General features: G+C 43.1%; 1 protein-coding gene across 1 annotated transcript in view; it reads right to left on the bottom strand.

Annotated features, from left to right (window-relative positions):
- The window catches only part of SPATS2L (spermatogenesis associated serine rich 2 like), a 55,981-nt gene extending 34,798 nt beyond the window's left edge, over positions 1-21,183 (bottom strand). The window contains exon 1 of the mRNA XM_035136833.2: positions 20,681-21,183. The gene's annotated coding sequence lies outside the window, so the exon portion shown is untranslated. The remainder of the gene's footprint in view (positions 1-20,680) is intronic.
- Positions 21,184-21,494: the final 311 nt, after the last annotated feature.

Below are 21,494 nucleotides of genomic sequence, written 5' to 3'. Positions count from 1 at the left end.
GGAGGGCACCCTCCACGCCACGCCACACCTCGGGAGCAGTGCAAGCATATTTTCCGCCGCTGCATGGAATTTGCCCTTTTCACAGCTGCCACATACTTTAGAATTCTTTATGCTTTTTAGATACTACAAGTCTCTTGGTTGTTGTTGTTGTTGTTTTGGTCTTTTCCTATTGTATATACATTTGAGCTCTGTAAAGAAATGTTACAGTTGACTGTAACCATTTCATAGCCGTTTCCCCCCCCCCCCCAGATCACCACTCCCGCCTTATGCAATATCCTTTGTCATACAAAGGACAACTGTGCAAAAACTTCCAATTGTTTTTCCACCATACAAACCATTGTGTTTATTTTTGCATTAATGTGTTTAATTTGAGAACCACCTTGAAAAATACTTTTATTAGGAGAGGTTTTCTTAAACCGACCAATAAAATAGTCTTTTCATTTGTGACAGGATAGTTCACTCTGCACATATGTAATATTCTTGCTTGTTCAAACAGAAAATCACCAAATACCCAGCCAAATCCTAGAAACAAAGAACTAAGCTTTGTACCACTTTACATAGTCATGTTTAGAAGACTTTTCAGCTCAGATCACAGGTAATTGTCATTTACGATTTCTGGATTTTCAGTTTTCAAATTGCTAAATGAGAGGCTTTGCCCACAATGCAACCTGCTTTTAATCATGTACGTGTAAATGGATTTGGAAATTTGCCACGCAATAGCTTTGCTTAAGCCTGTCAAACAGCATTTGCAAGGAAAAACATCACTGCAAAGTACCATGGGTGATCTCCTTTTATGGCATAATCAACATTTGTCAGGCTTATTTAACCGTTGAAGGAAATGAATATGTTGGCAAACATGCCAGACAAGCAAAAGCTGAACGCGACTTAAGAAAATTAGGACCATGAACTTGGGCATATGTTCCATGGATCTTATCGTGCTAATGTTAGACATAAAATTATAAAATATGCAGTTCAATTCTAAAAACGTATAGAATGTTCAACAGGGCTTACTCCCAAGTAAATCCAAATGGGATTGCAGCCTTAATTGCAAGCAGGGTGTCGCAAGACAAAGACGTATGTGATAGAAATGAATTTCACATTCTGAGTTGTAGTTCCAAGGTTCTGGACCAAACATGCTGAAAATCATGCTTTTTGCTGATGGCGGGTATAGCAAAACAGCTCATCCATAGATAAAACTCTCTCTCTCTCTCTCTTTCTCTCTCTCATTAGCAATTGGGTTCACAGTGATTGTTTTAAACTTGAAGTGGCTCTCTGACTCCAAATCTGACACTAAAACCTCAACACCACACTGATTGGGATGGCGGACTTACTACTTGCCAGATGGCCAATCACTTGCAGTTATCCAGTGAAATGTTTTCCATCAGATGCCCTTTAACAGACACACACTTCTCTTCTCCCCACCGGAAAACCCTGCCCATGAGACTTGTACTCTCCTGATTAAATACAGTTTATCGATGAGTGACATTCATAGATTTGCATGGCTGAAAGACAAATGAGTTCACTGATCAACACCACATAACCAACTGTATTACTGTATATTCTTGAAATCTGGAGTACAGCGGACAGCAGGAGACAATAGGGCAGGACTGAAGAGGAGATTCGGCACCTTTTAGCAGAAAGGGAGCATTTAGCTGTTGTAATTAAATGGATAAGGTGATTTGTGCGTAGGAACATGAATAGAACTCCATCACAATCTGGATATAATTGCAGCAGCAGAAAACATTATTAGCAATTCAAATGCCGCATGTGCACTTAAAAAAAAATATGTCATTTTACAAAATCACATTACACATTTTGATACAAGGGTTATTTTAAGAGTGCTTATGTTGCACAGAGGGCAGCGCTGCAAGATTACAGCAATTTCATTTAAAATTATTACAGTCCTGATCGTGGTTTTGCACTTTGCATTAGAGCCCCACTTTTGATCTTTTGTGACCCACCCTTAACATGAAAAGAAAGGGCATTCCTTTCAAACTGCTTAGCCAAGAGAATTTTAAATGGACTTTAAAAAAAGAAAAGAAAAACCAGCAAGATCCAGCATTGTCCCAGCAGATGGAAAGGAACTCATCCTTCCTCTCCACCCACTGCGACGCCTCCTCATCTGCTCTGAAGACTCCGCCAATCCTCCAGAGCGGATTTTGGGGGCACAAAGGGGACTGCGGGGGGGAGGAGCAGAGGATGTCCTTTTGTGTAAGCAAGCTGTCAGAGTTGGCATGTTGGCACCATGTTTTTAAAGCAACCAAAATACTTGGGGCGCTAAGTACCAGTGGAAGAACGAAATACTTGATTTCACTTTTGGAAAATGTTTTTTTTATGTGTGTGTGTGTGTGTGTGTGTGTGTGTAAACTAAAGTGGAATCTTCTTTTTTTAAAAAAAAATGTTACCCCAGTAAACTTTCTTAGAGCACCTAGCCACTTGAACACCAAAAGTACTTTGGCCTAGACCTTGGCTCTCCAGATGATATGGAACTACAACTCCCATGATCCCCGACCACTGGCCCTGTTAGGTAGGGATCATGGGAGTTGTAGTTCCAAAACATCTGGAGGGCCGCAGTTTGGGGATGCCTGGCCTAGACAGATCTTTTCAAGTGTCATCATTTCTCATTTCATTAGTTAATGTTGTTAGACTGTTCACATGATGACAGAGCAAGGCTGCCTCCAAATGAAAACTGTGAGGCAAGATTTCTTACGTAGGTTTCCTATTACCAGCTTTCCTTCCTGTGCATATCGCAGGTGTATTTTGAATGCTCTCAGAGAATGCTGTATGCAAATCTGGAAATCAATATTGTCAAGTCCGAAAATGTTCCTTTGGGAAGCATGAGACATTACGCCAAGTGGTCCATCAAAAAGTTGCCATTTAGGGGTCAGTGGTAAATGGATCAAACTCATGATAATCTTACTCTGAGTCGATCCACTGAAATCAATGGACTTAAGTTCATTGGTTTTCCTGGATCTACTCCAAGTACGAATTACTGGGTACAGTGGTAAGGTAAAGGTAAAGGGACCCCTGACCATTAGGTCCAGTCGTGACCGACTCTGGGGTTGCGTGCTCATCTCGCATTATTGGCCGAGGGAGCCGGCGTATAGCTTCCAGGTCATGTGGCCAGCATGACAAAGCCGCTTCTGGCAAACCAGAGCAGCACAATGGAAACGCCGTTTACCTTCCCGCTGTAGCGGTTCCTATTTATCTACTTGCATTTTGACGTGCTTTCGAACTGCTAGGTTGACAGGAGCTGGGACCAAGCAATGGGAGTTCACCCTGTCACAGGGATTCGAACCGCCGACCTTCTGATCGGCAAGCCCTAGGCTCAGTGGTTTAACCACAGAGCCACCTGGGTCCCTAGGGTACAGTGGTACCTCTGGTTAAAAACTTAGTTCATTTTGGAGGTCCGTTCTTAACCTGAAACTGTTCTTAACCTGAAGCACCACTTTAGCTAATGGGGGTCTGCTGCTGCTGCCGCACCGCCAGAGCACGATTTCTGTTCTCTTCCTGAAGCAAAGTTCTTAACTTGAGGTACTATTTCTGGGTTAGCGGAGTTTGTAACCTGAAGCGTTTGTAACCTGAAGCGTTTGTAACCCGAGAATCTGTGATGGAATGCATTCCAAGCATTTTCCTAAAGAAGGGCAGAAAGGCTATTTTACTCTCAAGATCTGTCTGGTAAATGCTGTGGTCAGTGTTCGAAACTACCAGTGTTCTAGGCGCATCTTGTGACAGTGGATTTCAGCGAGCAGTTTCTGACTCCGGGCGCAGTACTGCACCTAAGATTTCAGTTTAAAACTGCTGAGTGGAAGGAAAGGAGGACCTTTTTCTGTCTCCCCACTTCCAGCTACTCTCTGAAGACTAGAGAAGAGACCCTCTTAAGAATACTAGGGGGGTAGGCAGGGGAAGGACTAGACTGTGTGAAAAATGAACATAATATTTCAACTGCAGTTCATTCATTTTCAGCTTTGTATTCTTGTTATTAAAAATGTGTGCCTAGACATTCTGTTGTTGCACACATCACCTAGGTTTAAGGCACCATTTAGCTTCATATCTCAGTTTCTAACACTGGCTGGGGTGTGGAATTATGAGAGAAAGGGTCAGTTTACACCCGATTAAAAATTGTTAATTTATTTTCTGTTTTTTTGTTTTGATTAGAACATAGTTATCTCTGTTAGCTGTAACTCACAGCATAACTTGCTGGGATGGACCTTCTAAATCAGATTACTCAAGCCCTCTTAAACGAAATAGCTGAACACAACATATTAATCAAACAAGACTCCCTAAAGAAAGTGTCTGAGAAAAGCTCATTATTGTCATTTGGTTGACTGAAAACCATTAAGACATTCTTGTGGATAAATAGATGAGGAAAAACAGCAGAATGTGACCTAATTCCACCTCAGCAGTTAAATAAAAGATGAAGCAAAAGCTTACTAATGTTGGTGCGCAAAAGGATAGGAAAAAGAAATGTTGTCTCAGTGTCCCCCCCCCCTTTTGTTTTTGAAAATGTGAACCATCCATTTGGATTGGAATTTTTATACGAATAATGTATACATGCATAAGTTAAAGTAAGCCTTCATCAAGGTATGTTTTCCTCAATGGGCGCTATTAGGGGATAAAAATAATCAGGGTTAGGGAATAAAAATAATCAGCTATCGGGTGTGGAATGAACAGAGTAGAAGATCCAAACAATTACTTAAGAAGCTGCCTGTTATATTTAAAATTTGCACGAAATTGGGGGGGGGGGTAGGGAAGGAGAGAGAGGGAGGGAGGAGGGAGGAAGAAAAACACTGCCTTTTAACTTCCCTTTAACTTCCTATGGTTGTGCCATAAACCCTCAGTTCCCAGTAGTGCAGTAGCTAAGTTAGAAAATATTTCACAGCCAGGTTCATTCTGAAAAAAGAAAAAAACAGCACCAGGATAAATGTGACTTGAGGTTTGTTTTTTCCTAGACTTGTCCTGTTGATGTCTCTAAAAATAAATTGTCTTTGAGAGATACAGGAAGAAGAAAAAGGTTTGTGTATATTGGGATGATTCCACCCCATTTCAGTTTGCTGGTCCTCAATTATAGGTCCATTCTGTCTCATTTTGTGCTGATTCCCCCCCCCCCACGCACAAAATGTTTGCTTTTAAATACAGTAGTATACATTTTTTAATACAGAAACAAAAAATCCCTCATCCCCTTCCCTCCACCCACCAATTATTATTTTTTTAAAGGATTTGTTCCTAATTATGTTGTAAAGTCTCTAGCTTTTCTACAAATTGTGGACCTGATAATGGGAATACAGTCTTAAATAAGTTGCATACGTAAAACCCTCTCTCTTTCCAACCTTAACATTGGAAAGAGATTGGAAATTAACCTATTTATCCAGGTGAGGGGGGAAACTCAAATCAGCTAGCCATCTTCACAGGGGAGGAGGAAGGGGGGTGCAGAGGGGCGGTTTGACCCAGATGTCACCACTGAGGGGGTTGACAAAATGCCGGGCGGCACTCACCGCGGGGCCTGCAGCACGCCCGAGCCACGCATCTCTCCTGGGAGTGACACGGTGGTTTGGGCGCCCGCAGGCTCTGCACTGTCCCAAACGTTCCGCCCACTGCCTCCCACTCAGCCACCCTACAGCAGACTCCTTGGAGGCCCTGTGCAGAGCGTCCTGCCCCAGTTCACCCTGCACTGCGGGTGGCTGTCCTGGCCTCACCCCTAGGTGCAGGGAACGCACGCTGCCACAGGCACCCAATCAGCTTGCTCCGCCGCTGCAACTTCATCAATGATGTCACTGCTCCTTGTGGATTAGGTTTTTTCCCCTCATCCTACACGCCTTCACAGTAAACACCATCAATCCATGACATAAGGATGTAAGGCTATAAATCACAACACAGATAATTTGATGTCATAAATTGGGTTATTTCCTCCTGTCTAGCAATTTTAAAAAATAGCAAGCATTTTTAAAGCAGTGAAAGAGAAATAAGCCTGGTACAAATAAGATTTATCTGATATAAAAAGCCTCTTCCATATCAATAGCGTATATGTCATATTCGATCAAATGAAATATAATTCCTTGAAAATAATAATAAATGGTTTCATATGGGACTTTCCTCTGTAATACAATTACTTCCTTTACTGTTTTGTTCACTAGCTAAATGTTCCATGGCAGATCGTCAAAGAAAACACTGTAATAAATAATGACTTAAGGGAGGGAAGAGAGGAGTAAAGGTAATCACACTTCAAATGATTGTGTGTTGAGGCTTACCAGAATTACCCTTAAAATAGCTCACAACAGACACGAAAATTTTGGTTTGGTTTTTGGCATTAATTTAGGCCACAACTTTATTTAAATACAATTTTAATCCGAGTGTTGGCTTAGGCTTTTGGTTAACCATTCGTCCTTCCCTAAGAAGGACCATCTCCATCTGTCCATTGTGGACAGGACACAACTCATCTGTCCACTTGGGACAGGACTCAATCATCTGTCCCCTTTGGACAGGACTCAATCATCTGTCCCCTTTGGACAGGACTCACTTCATCTGCCCACTTGGGACAGGACTCACCACTGTCCGCTTGGACAGTACCAGCTCCGACTTCCTGAAGGGAAGTCAAGTGAACACCCCTGGTAGAGGAGGTAGCTGAGGCCAGGCATTCTCTCCTCTCTTTTTCCAAGAATGTTCCCCAAGGCTCTTACTTTTATAATTGGCCCCTCCATCCCGCCTATGGCGGGGATGTAAGGACGAGAGCGTAAGCCCCGGGATTCCTTTAACGGAATACTTCTATGTGGAGCAACAAAGGGGGGGGGTAGGCATCTGGATGCCACACCCCTCTTCCAACCGATTCACCAACCAAAAGCCTAACCACCAACCTAACAAGTTGTGACAATTTGCTAAGCAGTAGGCGAAAACCAAGAGGCAAAGCCAATCAGCCAATTGGAAAAATTCCTACTGGGCCCCTGAATACAGGCGACCCCTAGAGAGGCAAAGCAATGTTAGGCTAAAACCTGCGAAAGAAAGCGGCGGGTGGGAGGGAGATTCAACGCCAAGGCAAAAAGTGATCAGAAAATGGAGGACACAAGCTTAAATGGGGGCCCCCTCCACCAATCCCAATACATGCATTTAAATAGCCACGCCCCCATTACTCAGCATGACTTGTGGCCTAGGCCCCAGCCCAAACCCTATATTAAATTTCTTAACAGCCCTACCACAACCCGCTTTATATTTATATTAGATGATATAAAGCGCTTTTTTGGTAAATAGTACAGATTATAAAAGCAATTCTCCGGCCCATTCCAGAGTTACAGTGATGCCTACAGGATGTACAAATAACTGATAGCAGAACGGCATGCTCTGCTAGGTTGGAGGCAAGGTATCAGTTACACTCACGTGTAACAATTAGCTGGAACCTTACCTTGATAAACTGTACTGTACATGAAAGTAGCCTTCAATCCTCCATTCACACAGGTGGGTAAAAGCAAACCTGCAAAGACACAGGTTAGCATTAATGAACCCAGGGTTGTGGTTTGCTCCCCCCTAACAAGCCAGGGTTCGTATGTTAAGACCAAACTTTGGTTTAAACCTGGTTGTCAGAGAGTCTTTGCTTGTCAGAGAGAAACAAACCATGACTCTGGGTTCAGCTATCCCCCCCTCCTGGTTTGTTTACCTGCTCACACAGATGAAGAGGCTAAGTAGGAGCAATCCCAAATTTCTTGGCTTATTGTTATGTGCAAACACAGAAAATTGGATGTGGCACAATGTAAGCTATTGTTGCTTTCGCAGAGTACCCATTTTTCTTTGGTGTCATTATCCTCTCTGGTTAAACAGGTTTTGTAAATTTTTGAAGCACCACAAAACCCTGTTAGCTAGTAGATAGTAGAACAAGTGCACACAGTGCAAAAGACATTGCCTCTTTCATACCTCCCTCAATACTGGGGGAAAAAAACTATTCTCTTTCTTTAGCCCTAGGTACTTTCCCAAGCTTAACAATAAAAGACCAGGCTCAGTAACAGCTTCACAGTTCAAATCTTTTCATGAGCTGGTAGGTAATATCTTTCAGCTGGGTTACATGCTCTGCACTCAGATGGCATGTATATAATTGCTTGCAAGTTGACAATGTCTGTCTGCCTGGAATTAAATATGCATATCAAAAAGAAAAGAAAAGAAAGAAAAGTTTAGGATTTGTCTAGTGAGATTTAAGGGCTTTCTCACAGGTGCAACAAATCCTGAATTCCTTGCACTCCGGCCACAGCAAACCTTTCTGGACTTTCTTACACAATGAGGATATACATTTTTTGTACACCAAGAGTCTATTTATGATATTTTGCACACAGTCCACATGCCCCCCATCAAGGTATAGTTTACTGTATACCTGGGAAAATGCAACACCACCCACAAGATATTCATTGCCTTTATAACCATAGTGTGAAACGTGGCACTGTGGTCGGTACATGGAAATATTACTGCTACTGCTACGTAATAGCCCCCCCCCCCCAAATCATCCCAGGGCAGCTTACAAAAAAATATCAGAATTAAAAACAAAACACTGAATTAATGAAATCAGAAAACTGCCAAATTTTGTAACATATCTTGTGAACAGGGACATAAGATTCCTACTGGCTTTCATTAGTTGTTCAAACATGCGGTGCCATTTTTCCTTTAAAAAAGATACATGGATTTGACATTTCCAATATACTTTGTATTATTTGGAAGCTGTTCTTCCACAATTTCTGTGTGGGAACGGGATGAGGTATTGTGATTTTAATTTTTTTTTAAAAAAAATTAAGGTGGCAAACAGCAGAGAGGCTCCTAACACACACCACAAACTGATGCAAGAGCAATTGAGGATGCTGAGGGCAGGTGGGGCAAGTACCTTAAACTGCTGCTGAAGCGTATTTTGAATGGTCATTCAAAAAGGACCTATGTGTTCCTACAGAGTCCAGAAAATGATCTGTTATGTCACAAAATGAAATAAAATGTTAGCTAGGAGTTATGCTTGAAATGTTGCAATACCACATTAAGAAGAAGAAGTTTCTGAAAGAGGTATAGTTTTCTTTATATTTAATTTTCTTTGTACTGCATAATATTTCTGGACATAAACAAAAATAGTTTATTATTTGCATTTCTGTTTGTTTGAAAGATGTGCAAATGATCATTTGGACAAGGAACGTGAGAAAGCTTGAAAGACCTGCAAGAATTAACAGGTAACAAGATTAATTAAACGTACTGTGTGCCCCACTCCTTATGGGTATCCATAGGAGATTCATCATTTTTTAGGATCAAGAGCCAGTTTCAATCCTTGGGCAAAAGCAACTTAGTTACAAGTATGGCTCACATATTTTAAAAACTGCAATGGCCAGTTGTGATCTGTTTACTCCAAGCAGATACCACCAGTATCTGCCAAAATGCTATTACTGTAAGTGAATGTAAGAAAGAATGATCAGAAGGATGGGAAGTCATCTCACAACTTAGAAAACATTATTATTGTTGTTGTTGTTGTTATTAGAATACACACACCACTGTATTTGACTGGAGAGTAAATAAAACATTTGGGGAACTTCATTTTTAAATAAAAGTCCCAAACAATAAACAACTTGGGAGGAAATTGCAAAAACAACCACCACCACCACCACATTATATTCATTATTGGCATTGTACTGCAAGCTTCAACATTTACTATCCCATCAGTCTCTAGCAAGTCAGAACAATTAACCATTTTATATCAAGTGTGATTAATGACCAGGGCTGGCCCCACCATGAAGCAAGGTGTGGTGACTGCCTCGGGCAGCAGGATCCACAGGGGCGGCAGATCTGGCCTCTAACAAATGCATTGTCTGCCGCTGCTGCAGCAAAAGCAACAATGGCTGCATCATGCTCCTTGGAGACTGTATCTGCCACCTCCTCAGCAATAGCACCCTATGCTGCCTCTACAGCAGCCTCTTGGCGAATAGGAGGTGCTGGTGGTCTCCTCCCACCCCTAGGGAGGAATGGCAGGGGCTGCCCTCTGGGGTCTCCTGGGGTCTGCACCCGCCCAGCTGGATTCAGAGTGAGCGCCTTTCTCCCCCATGATAACCTTTGATTCCTTCTTCAACTGTCAGGTAAGGTTGATTTGCTTTCCCCCTCCCTTGTTGCAGTTGTAGATCTTTACTCACCCCCTTGTTCCCATTGTAGGATTTTATTCCACCCACTCACCCTTGTTTCCAATGCAGATCTTCCCTCACCCCTTGATCCCTGGCGAGGGGAGGAGTCATTTTGTGGTTTCTCTCAGGTGCCAAAATGTCTTCGGCCAGCCCTGTTGATGACAGCTGGAATACATCACATTTACTTTACAAATGTGATTGTTAGTGCAGCTCTCTCTGTCTCTCTAAACATTCCTTTGGCATTCCTCAATTTAGACTCCATTCTATTACGTTTTCAAATTAAGGTAAGTCTGCGTTGCTGCCTATTCTTTGTTGTTTGAAAAAGGCCGTCAAAGTTACAAACTGACTATTTCTGCTGTTCTGCCATCACTTTCTTGGGAACTGTCCCCAAAGGCTTTTCTTTTTTTAAAAAAACAGAGAGAATTAAACTGTACCTTGAAGTGAATACTGAAAGCAACCTTTGATGTCAGACCATGAATTTTACACTACTCTTTTTAAACTGAAAAATGAATTGCTAATCAAACGAAATTCTAAACAGAAAGAATAGGATGGAATGTACAAACAGCTTTGTTTCTAGATAGAGGCTTCTTCAGATCACCCCCAATATCCTCAAGCCACACAAGGACCAATGTTGCCCTTTGATTATCCTTATTAGTCCAAATGGAAGACTGGGGACTAGCCGGATTAGTATGGGTGGCACTGCACAAATACAGAGAAAACCAAGAAAGAGTTTAAATATATATACATATATCCGAGAACAGCAAAGAAAAGAGTGGACAGCTGTGTAAGAGATATAGTTTAGTTTATTTAATTTCTTTTCATTTCAGCCATTTATACACTGTTTAACCTAAGAAGTTTCTGAGTGGTATGGAATAAAATATGTATGCAGTAGATAAATAAATAAATCATAAAAACAGAAAGCTTACTTGAAACATGTGTTGAAGTAGGAAGGTCTTCATCAAGCACCTAAAGTTTTATGGGGGGGTGCTATATCTGATTTCAAGCCCGCAGTACTAAATTGCTTCTGGCAGATATAAGCTATGCATCTGAGCTATGGGGAACCACAGAAGCTTCCCCAAATATCTCAGTGATCGGGCAGGGATATAAGGAATATGAAGGTTCTTAAGGTATCCTGGACCCAATTTTTTAAGGACCTGGTAACGTGGTAGGGTTGCCATATTTCAAAAAGTGAAAATCCGGACAGAAAAGTTGTTGAGCTTTTTTGACTTTTGCCCCCAAACTGAAGTGTTTTTGAGCTACTTTAAAAGAAAATCGCCAGAAATGACACTGACGACATGGGTTCCTGGACATTTCAGCGACTGCTGCCCAGGCACTGTATGGCAACCCTACATATGGACAGCAAGTGCAACCTTTTAGGCATCAGTTACATGGTGGCATTGGAAGCCTGACCCTAGCAACGGTCTAGCTACAGCATTTTGCTTGGGGCTGTGAGCATTTCCTATTTTACATATTTCCATTTGTGTCTCAGCAAACAAAAGTGAATGCAACACATAGAGTAGTGTTTTTGGACACTAAGGCCCAGTTTAAAGGAAGCCACTGCAAAAATGGCACAATGGGCCGAAGAAGTTGCTCAGTCCCATTACAAATGGTTTGTTCTGTGGTAATGATGCAAACAACAAAAATGCTATTCCAAGAAAGTAGCAATTTGCAACGAAAATGATGTAATATAACCTAGCAGATGTAGGCTCAAACCCCAAATCAACTACAGAACCATGTGAATTCCATTCACAGCACTATGTTTGGCCTTAGATTCCCTTTTCGTAAAATGTGAAGAGGCTGTCTTCCTTAGAAGGATGCTGCAAGCAGATACAACAATTGTACAGTGCTCTGTATAGCTAAAATAGTAATGAAATGCCATATATGCCTATATAACACACCCCTTGGAAGACTTAAATGATGAACTGTTACGTCTTACCCAAAGTTTTATATCTGATATTGAATCATTTTCAATAAGCAAAGCATCTTTTGGGCAAATCATAGTTGCAGTAATACTGACAGCTGGTAACATCCAATGCAGAAGTAGAATTCTTCCTAACAGTGCAGGAAAACATACAATGCCGCAAAGTTGTTAAGTACTGTAATTTAACTCAGGATGTCATTTCATGCAGAACAGCAAGTGAGTGGTTAAGAGGCCAACACATTCCTTTGAGAGGACACTCCCTTCTAGCTGGCATTTGTGTTTCAGGATAGCGTGTCAGCAATTTGTCTGTTTGTAATGTGCATATATTATATCTCATATAATGGACTAGGTCCCGTATCACCATTCATGGGCTACACTGCACTTTAACGGTTAGCATTTGGGCTATTATCTGCCTGCCTCCTTTGCAACAGAGCCAACATAAATTGAGGGAAATTTCAGTTTCATGAGGGGAAGAGGGGAATTTGTGGAAAAGAGAAGTATTGCTAGAAATAACACATACACACACACACAAAAAAAACCCCATCAGCCTCATTTTGCCTATTTGAAGTTAGCTGTTCTTCCTGTCTTTTGCGTGGGTACTGTGGTGGTTCCAAAATGTAGTCTGAGTGAAGACTCCTCCTTAGTTACAATGCTGTGCCCTCCCTCTTTTACACACACACACACACACACACACACACTGCATTGACACTTCTACAAGAAGGATAAGCAAGAATATTTAGTTGTTGACTGTATACAGAAAGATTGCATTGGGCTTTTACATGCCTGTTTTGCATTTCTTTCAGCATATGCTTATCCAGGCATCCCCAAACTTCGGCCCTCCAGATGTTTTGGACTACAATTCCCATCTCCCCCAACCACTGGTCCTGTTAGCTAGGGATCATGGGAGTTGTAGGCCAAAACATCTGGAGGGCCACAGTTTGGGGATGCCTGTGCTTATCCCAGCATTTGGGACCTTATGGTGAAGAGCAGGTAAGGAGTCTTCTGAAATAAACATGTAGATGTTCCCTTGTAATGTCATACTTTCCTTAACAAGAAATGCTGTGTTTTGTGTGGCGATGCCAGGTTTATTATATGCGCTACCCATCCACAGAAAATTTTAGGCACCAACAATGGATCTGGTTACTTTAGCAAGACGTCTTATGAAAATTATTTTTATGATCTTCTTGTCCAATTAACAATGCTGTAATCCTGATTCAATAAGGTATTTTGCTTTGATTTTATGTTATGCTGTTTTGGTTTCAACCAATATTTTGTACGCTGCATAGCTATATTTTTATACGACTTGTGAAATGAAAACCACCACCACACAATGAGTCATGTACCCGTAAAATTTCAGGCAATGGACAAGGCCTGATATACTAGGGAGCCTCATTGTACTTGCTGGGTGATCTTACTGAGGTGGTGGAATGGATTCTGGACTTAATGCCAATCATTGCGCTCGTCTGAGGCCTGCATCTGCTGGTTATGAGGAGTGTGTTCCTGTAGAATATGAAAAACCCCATAGAAGAAAAAACGGGACACTGCAGCTGAACCTAAAATTTCTGGAAACTTGGAAATTCCTGGATACTTTGTGGGTCTTCACCCATGCCCTTTTCTGACATGTAGATTATTTTTGCATAGAAAAAGTGCCAGGCATGAAGAAGCTCACAGCTAAGTCTCACGGAAACCCAAGGAAAGTTAGTTATTAACTTACATCCCATTTTTGGCCCCACTGATTACATCTGTTTTTCTCCATATCCATGCAAGCGCCTGCCAACAGAGGATAACAATTCATGCTTCTGACAAAATGGGCTCTAGCCATGAAAGCTCATGTCCCAATAAATCTGTGTTAAGTCTTCAAGATAATGCAATACTCTCTGTTGTCCAAGTCTCATTATTTTCAGTGGAACTAATAGTGCAATTGGAAGTTAAGTCCCACTGTGTTGAGCGGGACTTACTCCCATGTAAGCATCTTTAGGATTGCATGACTGACTGAACTGAGATCTTGAAGTGAAAGAGAGGGAAATGACTGTGCTGAGCACACCAGGCACTCCTGTCTTCCACTGCCTCCTGCAGTTTTGTCAGACTCATGTGGGTGGCTTTGAGAACACTGTCGAACCATCTCGTCCTCTGTCGTCCCCTTCTCCTTGTGCCCTCAATCTTTCCCAACATCAGGGTCTTTTCCAGGGAGTCTTCTCTTCTCATGAGGTGGCCAAAGTATTGGAGCCTCAGCTTCACGATCTGTCCTTCTAGTGAGCACTCAGGGCTGATTTCCTTCAGAATGGGTAGGTTTGATCTTCTTGCAGTCCATGGGATTCTCAAGAGTCTCCACCAGCACCATAATTCAAAAGCATCATTTCTTCTGCAATCAGCCTTCTTTATGGTCCAGCTCTCACTTCCATACATCACTACTGGGAAAACCATAGCTTTAACTATATGGACCTTTGTCGGCAAGGTGATGTCTCTGCTTTTTAAGATGCTGTCTAGGTTCGTCATTGCTTTTCTCCCAAGAAGCAGGCGTCTTTTAATTTCATTACTGCTGTCGCCATCTGCAGTGATCATGGAACCCAAGAAAGTAAAATCTCTCACTGCCTCCATTTCTTCCCCTTCTATTTGCCAGGCGGTGATGGGACCAGTGGCCATGATCATAGTTTTTTTGATGTTGAGCTTCAGACCATATTTTGTGCTCTCCTCTTTCACCCTCATTAAAAGGTTCTTTAATTCCTCCTCACTTTCTGCCATGAAGGTTGTGTCATCAGCATATCTGAGGTTGTTGATATTTCTTCCAGCAATCTTAATTCCGACTTGGGAGTCATCCAGTCCAGCCTTTTGCATGATGAATTCTGCATATAAGTTAAATAAACAGGGGGACAATATACAGCCTTGTCCTACTCCTTTCCCAATTTTGAACCAATCAGTTATTCCATGTCCAGTTCTAACTGTAGCTTCTTGTCCCACATAGAGATTTCTCAGGAGACAGATGAGATGATCAGGCACTCCCATTTCTTTAATAACTTATCATAGTTTGTTGTGGTCAACACAGTCAAATGCTTTTGCATAGTCAATGAAGCAGAAGTAGATGTTTTTCTGGAACTCTCTAGCTTTCTCCATAATCCAGCGCATGTTTGCAATTTGTTCCCTGGTTCCTCTGCCCCTTTGAAATCCAGCTTGCACTTCTGGGAGTTCTCGGTCCACATACTGCTTAAGCCTGCCTTGTAGAATTTTAAGCATAACCTTGCTAGCGTGTGAGTTGAGCGCAATTGTGCAGTAGTTGGAGCATTCTTTGGCATTGCCCTTCTTTGGGATTGGTATGTAGACTGATCTTCTCCAATCCTCTAGCCACTGTTGAGTTTTCCAAACTTGCTGGCATATTGAGTGTAGCACCTTAACAGTAAAATCTTTTAAAAATTTTAATAGTTCAGCTGGAATAGCATCACTTCCACTGGCCTTGTTATTACGGTAGCAGTGCTTTCTAAGGCCCATTTGACTTCACTCTCCAGGATGTCTGGTTAAGTCCAGTCAAAGGCAACTCTGGGGTTGTGGCCAAGGGAGCCAGTGTTTGTCCACAGACAGCTTTCTGGATCATGTGGCCAGCAGGACTAAACCGATTCTGGTGCAACGGAACACCATGACGGAAACCAGAGTGCACAGAAACGCCGTTTACCTTCCCACTGCAGTGGTACCTATTTATCTACTTGCAGTAGCAGCTGGGATAGAGCAACGGGAGCTCACTCCGTTGTGCGGATTCGAACTGCCAGCCTTCTTATTGGCAAGCCCAAACGGCTCAGTAGTTTAGACCACAGCGCCACCCGTGTCCTATATAATGCTATAAGAAGTCATACAACAATGGAGAAAGCTAAAGGAGGGTTCCCACCAAGCATTTGACAATTTAGAGCATCTGGGAGCACGCGAAACATTTAGATGAATGGCCTGAACAGCCTACCTAATAATAACTGTTGACAGCTGAAAGTTTGCTCTTCAACTTGAAACATTTAAAAATCTGTTGTACTTCTTATGAGGTCTAGAATTGTAGAGGGTTACCCAGTCCAATGCCCTGCAATGCAGGAATTTCAACTAAAGCATCCATGACAGATGGCCAGCCAACCTCTGCTTAAAAAACTCCAAGGAAGGAGAGTCCACAATATACAGGGTTCCTTCCCAATGTAGAGAAGTCAATGGAGGGTAGACAACAGAAATCTGATCAAGACCAACACATACTCAACAAATACATATTGGACTAATTAGAGCTGAAAAATGGTCCAAGTATACTATATACTCAAGACCACTTTTTTGAGAGTAGCTAGCCCATGCCCTGAACAGCTTCACTCTCTTAAAAAAATTGAACAAAATTCATCTTACATATTTGAAAAGTCATTGATCCAAGATGCAGCATCAGCCTCTTCCAGGGGGTGAAGGGTAAAAAGTCTAGTACAAACTACAGTATCCCAAGGCAGGGAAAGAAGGACGCAATTGTTTGAAATGCTCGATCAAAGGAGCTTAAGATGGTATGCAGTACATGGTTGTCTATTTCCACTCACTTTGAGGTTGTTTTGTTGATGATGACAGATTCTGTAAACTTATAACCTGGACCAAATTTGACTATGGTTGCTTATGACAAAATAGCATTGCAGAATGATGGTTTGGAGACTGTTGGTTTTATCTATATTATGATAAATGTGCGGTCATGCTTACTTACTTCCAGTCTGTTGAGATCCCAGCAGCTGAAGGCAACATACACACAGAAGGGTAAACTATGCTGAGTTGGGGGGCTCACGTATGCTTTCCTCTGGATTATACAAGGCCTTTAAAAAGTCGTGTTGGGTCCGGGCAGAAAAGAAGTGGCACAACAGCTCATCTCCAATGCTGGATGGGAGAGCACAGCCCTGGAGCCAAGCCCCAGCTCCAAGCTGAGCAGCGAGGAAGCAGAGGACCAGCAAGGAGGCAGAGCAGCAAGGAAGCAGAGGACCAATGTTCCTCTGCTTAATCCAGACTCCTTGCTGGGCTGGGATGTGGGTCTTGGTTAAAAAATGGAGCTAAGCCGAGGCTCCAAGCTGAACAGGGTGACACACCAAAGGAACAAATCTCCTTTCACCCCTATACTTTTTGTGGGTTTCCAACCGTGTGGATTTTTTTAAAAAATAGATTAAAAAAAAACCATTTTATAGCAAAATTACATTTCTTGCTAACTTGCACTTTTGAATAATAATGTTGCGCACATATCTGAGTGTAACCTCCACTGAACACAATGTACCCGATTCCATTCTGAGTAAACATGCATAGGTTTGTGGTGCTAAACAGCCTGCCTGAATGCACACAGACTCTATACCATTCCGTTTCCATCAGCACCAAACTCTCTTTTACAGGAACAGCTGCAATTACACCTCAATTAGCAAGCTACATTGTAAACCCGCAATTGATGCAGACATTGTGCTTATGAAAGCTTTCTGTCACTAAGCTACTTAACCGAGTGACTTATAGCAGTAGTAGTAATAATACTGATCATTTGGCACCCCAGACAAAAGTAGCCTTAAACAAGGCCTGGGCTGGAGAATTCCCAACCTCCTCAGGTGCCCACTAAAGCCTTGTTGCCTGATCTCTGGAAGTCCAGCTCAGAACTTCTCTGGCTTTTGAGATTTCACCAAGCGTTGCCAACCTGCTTACCTTTCCACAAGTTGTATCCCATTCTTTTACACCATAGTGAAACATGTTTGCTCGATGGGCCCCATGCCTTAAAAAGGAATTTCAATATCATTTCTTTGGGAGGTCATCCTGACACCTCTTATTATTATCTGTACCTATTCTCAAGGCTGTTTATTCTACCATTCTGCACAAATGTGTAGGAACATGAGAAGAGCTTCATCAGATCACACCAAGGGTCCTTCCACTCCAGCATCCTGTTTTCTACAGTGGCAAGAAGACTCTTCTTATGTTCTCTTGATGTTGCTCCTAGCAACTGGTACTCAGAATCAAACCACCTCTGAAATCTGTCGACTGCATTTAAGTCATCCTGATCTAGTAGCTATTTATAGAAGAATGAATTTGCCTACTTTCCGGTTCAAGCCATCTAAGTTACTGGCCACTACCTCAACTTGTGCTAGCTAATTCAATAGGTTCTCTGCGAAGAAGTACTTTCTTTTGTCTGCCTTAAATCTTCTGCCAGTTGGTTTCTCTGGATCACTCAGAGTTCTGGTATTAAGAGAAAGTGAGACAATTGAAGTATGTTGAGTGGGGGGTAGGGGTGGATCAGGTTTAATTATTTTTAAAGTTTCAAACATAGTCTTGAAGAGAGCTTTTTTTTCAGCCGGAACTCAGCAAAACTGTATTCTGGCACCTCTCAGGTGGGCGCCATTGCCTTCTAAGAGAACGAGGGAGGCGTTCATGACTCCCAGAACCTCTTTTTCTAGAAAAAATAGCACTGGTCTTGAAAGTAGGTGGGCAAAGCTTGATGAAATAGCAAAAGTTAGAAATTCGGAGTTGGGATTCCCAGTGGTCATGGGGGGGGGGGGAAGGCTTCTGTGACCATCTGAGAGGGCTGAGACTAAGTGACTCCATGTTTCCTTAGGCCAAGGTAGGAAAGCGTCATGGGCAGGCAAGATTTTATTCTCCCCTTTTCACTCACAGGGTAGGTTTTGCCCTTTGTCTGCCTTACATTTTCCAACCCACTATTCAGGCACCGTCACTGAATGATTTCCTCAAGACCTGAGGATGGCTGACTTGGAAAGAAGTTGTGCTGAGTTTGCTTGGGCAAGGCCACTGCTCCAACAGAGGTCAGTCAAGAAGGAAAGGCCAGCTCCTTTGAGAGGTCAGGCAAGATGCACTAGTTTGTTGAGGGATCTGGTTTCTCAAGGGAGAAGCCAGTGGAGATAGTCAGTTTCTCCTACAGCTCCCCTACCTTTTTGCATCTTTCCTAGCAGACTTTCAAATTACTCTTCTGGGGTGGTTATTTGTGGGTGAGCCTTACAGGCACACTGAATTCTTTCCCCCCTAGATGTGGCTCTTTGTCATGGACCACAAGGGCAGGCATCAAGCTGTAAAGGCTTGTATTTTCTCTTTGTGGGTCTGTCTCCTCCCACAAAGTTGCATTCTGAAAGACTCACAGCAGCACCTCTCTAGACAACCAGAAACAGAACTATTCAGTGTTCCTTAATTTTATGCAAGTTGCAGAATTCAGCTTTTCTTGATGCAGAATTTCAGTGCGGGCTTTTTAAAGAACAGATAATACATACCCTGGATTATATCAGCACTCGTATATAATTTATAATCGCTCCCATATATTCATTCACATATTCTAATGGATGGATATAGAACTTCGGATTGCAAATGTTACAAAGGCTTTTGCATGAGCAGGAATGCAAGGAATGGGTTGTTGCCTATTTGCTATCTCTAAATGTGGGTAGCTGCACACTGGCAACCAAAATCTCTTTCCTTCTCTACCTCACCAAGGAAAGAACCAGCATTTACGGTTGTGCAGGAAAAGAAAACCACCGTGATGATATGGAACAAAACTGATCCTGTTGCTGCCAGCTGCCAGTAGACACAAAACGATCTGAAAATAGCAACAGCGATTTTTTTTGTGTGCTCTGCAAGGGAAGACGCTGGATGTGAACAGCAAAGCGCTGACTGAAACAGCAGTTAAAAAATAAAAGAATATGTCAGAACCGCTGTGCAAACAGCCGTTACAGATCACTCACCTTTGCATCTGCCCGTTAAATCTCAGCACATTTCTACAGCCACATTTGAGGGCAGTTCCTCCAGAAAATGCCATGCATCCTTTCTTGAAAGAAGGAGCAGTGCTGCTGTCTCAGCACATTTTGTTTCATTTTTTTTCCCAGGGGCAGCGGGTACTGTCGCTTCTTAGTTTCACAGCGCTGCTCCATTCATTCAGAATTAATATTTCCACAAAGCCACCCAACTTTAATACCGATATCCTTTGGCGACTTTTAGCAGGGTGGTGGTGGTGGGGGAGACAAGGAAGGAGGGAGGGAGCCTGGGGAATGTGGTTTATATGTGACTCATACATAACATTCCCCCTTACAGAGATATGTACTGTAAGACGAGCCTCAAAAACAAAACATGGGTCGGCAGCTCCAGTCTAGCTAGCTCATAACAAAGGACCCGATCCTGGGCTTCTGACGCCCCCCTCTGCTGGAATCCAAAGGGTGCGCTTGTGGAAGGAGTGCCAGGATCAGATCCCCGAGGCTGTTTAGATTGGACAATGGCACGAGCGGGCTCCTCTCAACGTACACTTCCCTAAAGCTACAATTCTATTTTCGTTTCTCTGGGCTGAAGGCAGAAGAGCAACACTGCATTTGATTTGGGGGGGTGGGGGGTGGAGAAGAGAGAAAGAGAAACCGAGTTCCCTAACTGACCCTACAGCACCAGAACCACATTTGGTTCCCCACACAGTGTCACAAAATCGCCTTCCTAAATATGCGCGCCCTGGAAAGGCAGGGCTGGCTGGGGAGGGGACACTTTATTTTGTGGGGGGGGGGGTTCTTGATCCTTCCAACCATTAACGATAAGATGGCAAGTTCACACCCTGCTGCTCCCCGGTGTGTGCGGGGAGCCAAACGCATTCCCCAAGTCGAGGCGCCATTGAGCCCCGGAGAGGCGCGAGAGAGACGCGCGCCGGATGCCTTACCTCACAGGCGCAGCCAAGGGTCTGTTGTCGCCTGAGGCGTCGAGGTCCGGCCAGGGAAGGCTTCTTCTAAAAGGGAAATGCTGCTAGTTGGGCGTGCAGCTGCCGAGGTCTAGCGGGCGCCTCCTTCTTCTCCCTTCCTCGCCTTGGGAAGCGGCGTCCTTTCTCCGCTCCAAGCTGGGTTTCCACGTCGAGCCAACTTCCCTGGCTCTTTCCTCGCGCGCGCCCAGATGCTCCCCCCGCGGAGACACTCCCCTTCTGTCACACAGTCTCTCTCCTCCTCCTCCTCCTCTCTCTTTCTTTCTTTCTACGCTCCCCTCTTTTCTTTTAAAGCAATGCACAGGAAGGTGAAGGGCTCTCCTCCTCCTCCACAACTACCAAATGACTTTACGCTCTCCCCGCAGCAGCCGCCACTGGCCTTTCCTCGCTTTTGCGCGCCGAAATGCAGAACCATGGCTTCCTTCTGCGTTCTCGTGCATTGCTAGCTTCTGTCTGGAATTGAGGAGGAGGTGTGTGTGTGAGAGAGAGAGAGAGAGGGAAAGAGAGATCATGACAAACCAAGGGGACATAGCCAGCATATTTTCTCCGATGAGGCATTCCAGAGGGGGAAATAATATAGCGAGGAGTTTCTCACAGACGAGGCACACAAATTACTGCTCAAGTACCGTTGTAGCTGCTAACTGATGGGCAAAATATGGGATTAAAAAAAAACCTGGCTTCAGCAGAGCAATCCTATGCCAGTTTACTCAAAAGGAAGTTATATTGTGTTCAGTGGAGTTTTCCTCCCAGGTAAAATATGCATAGCTTTTATATTATT

Source organism: Zootoca vivipara, chromosome 1, assembly GCF_963506605.1.
Source record: "Zootoca vivipara chromosome 1, rZooViv1.1, whole genome shotgun sequence".
NCBI lineage: Eukaryota > Metazoa > Chordata > Lepidosauria > Squamata > Lacertidae > Zootoca > Zootoca vivipara.
Note: the sequence above shows the minus strand (reverse complement) of the source record. Positions and strands in the feature narration are given on the sequence as shown.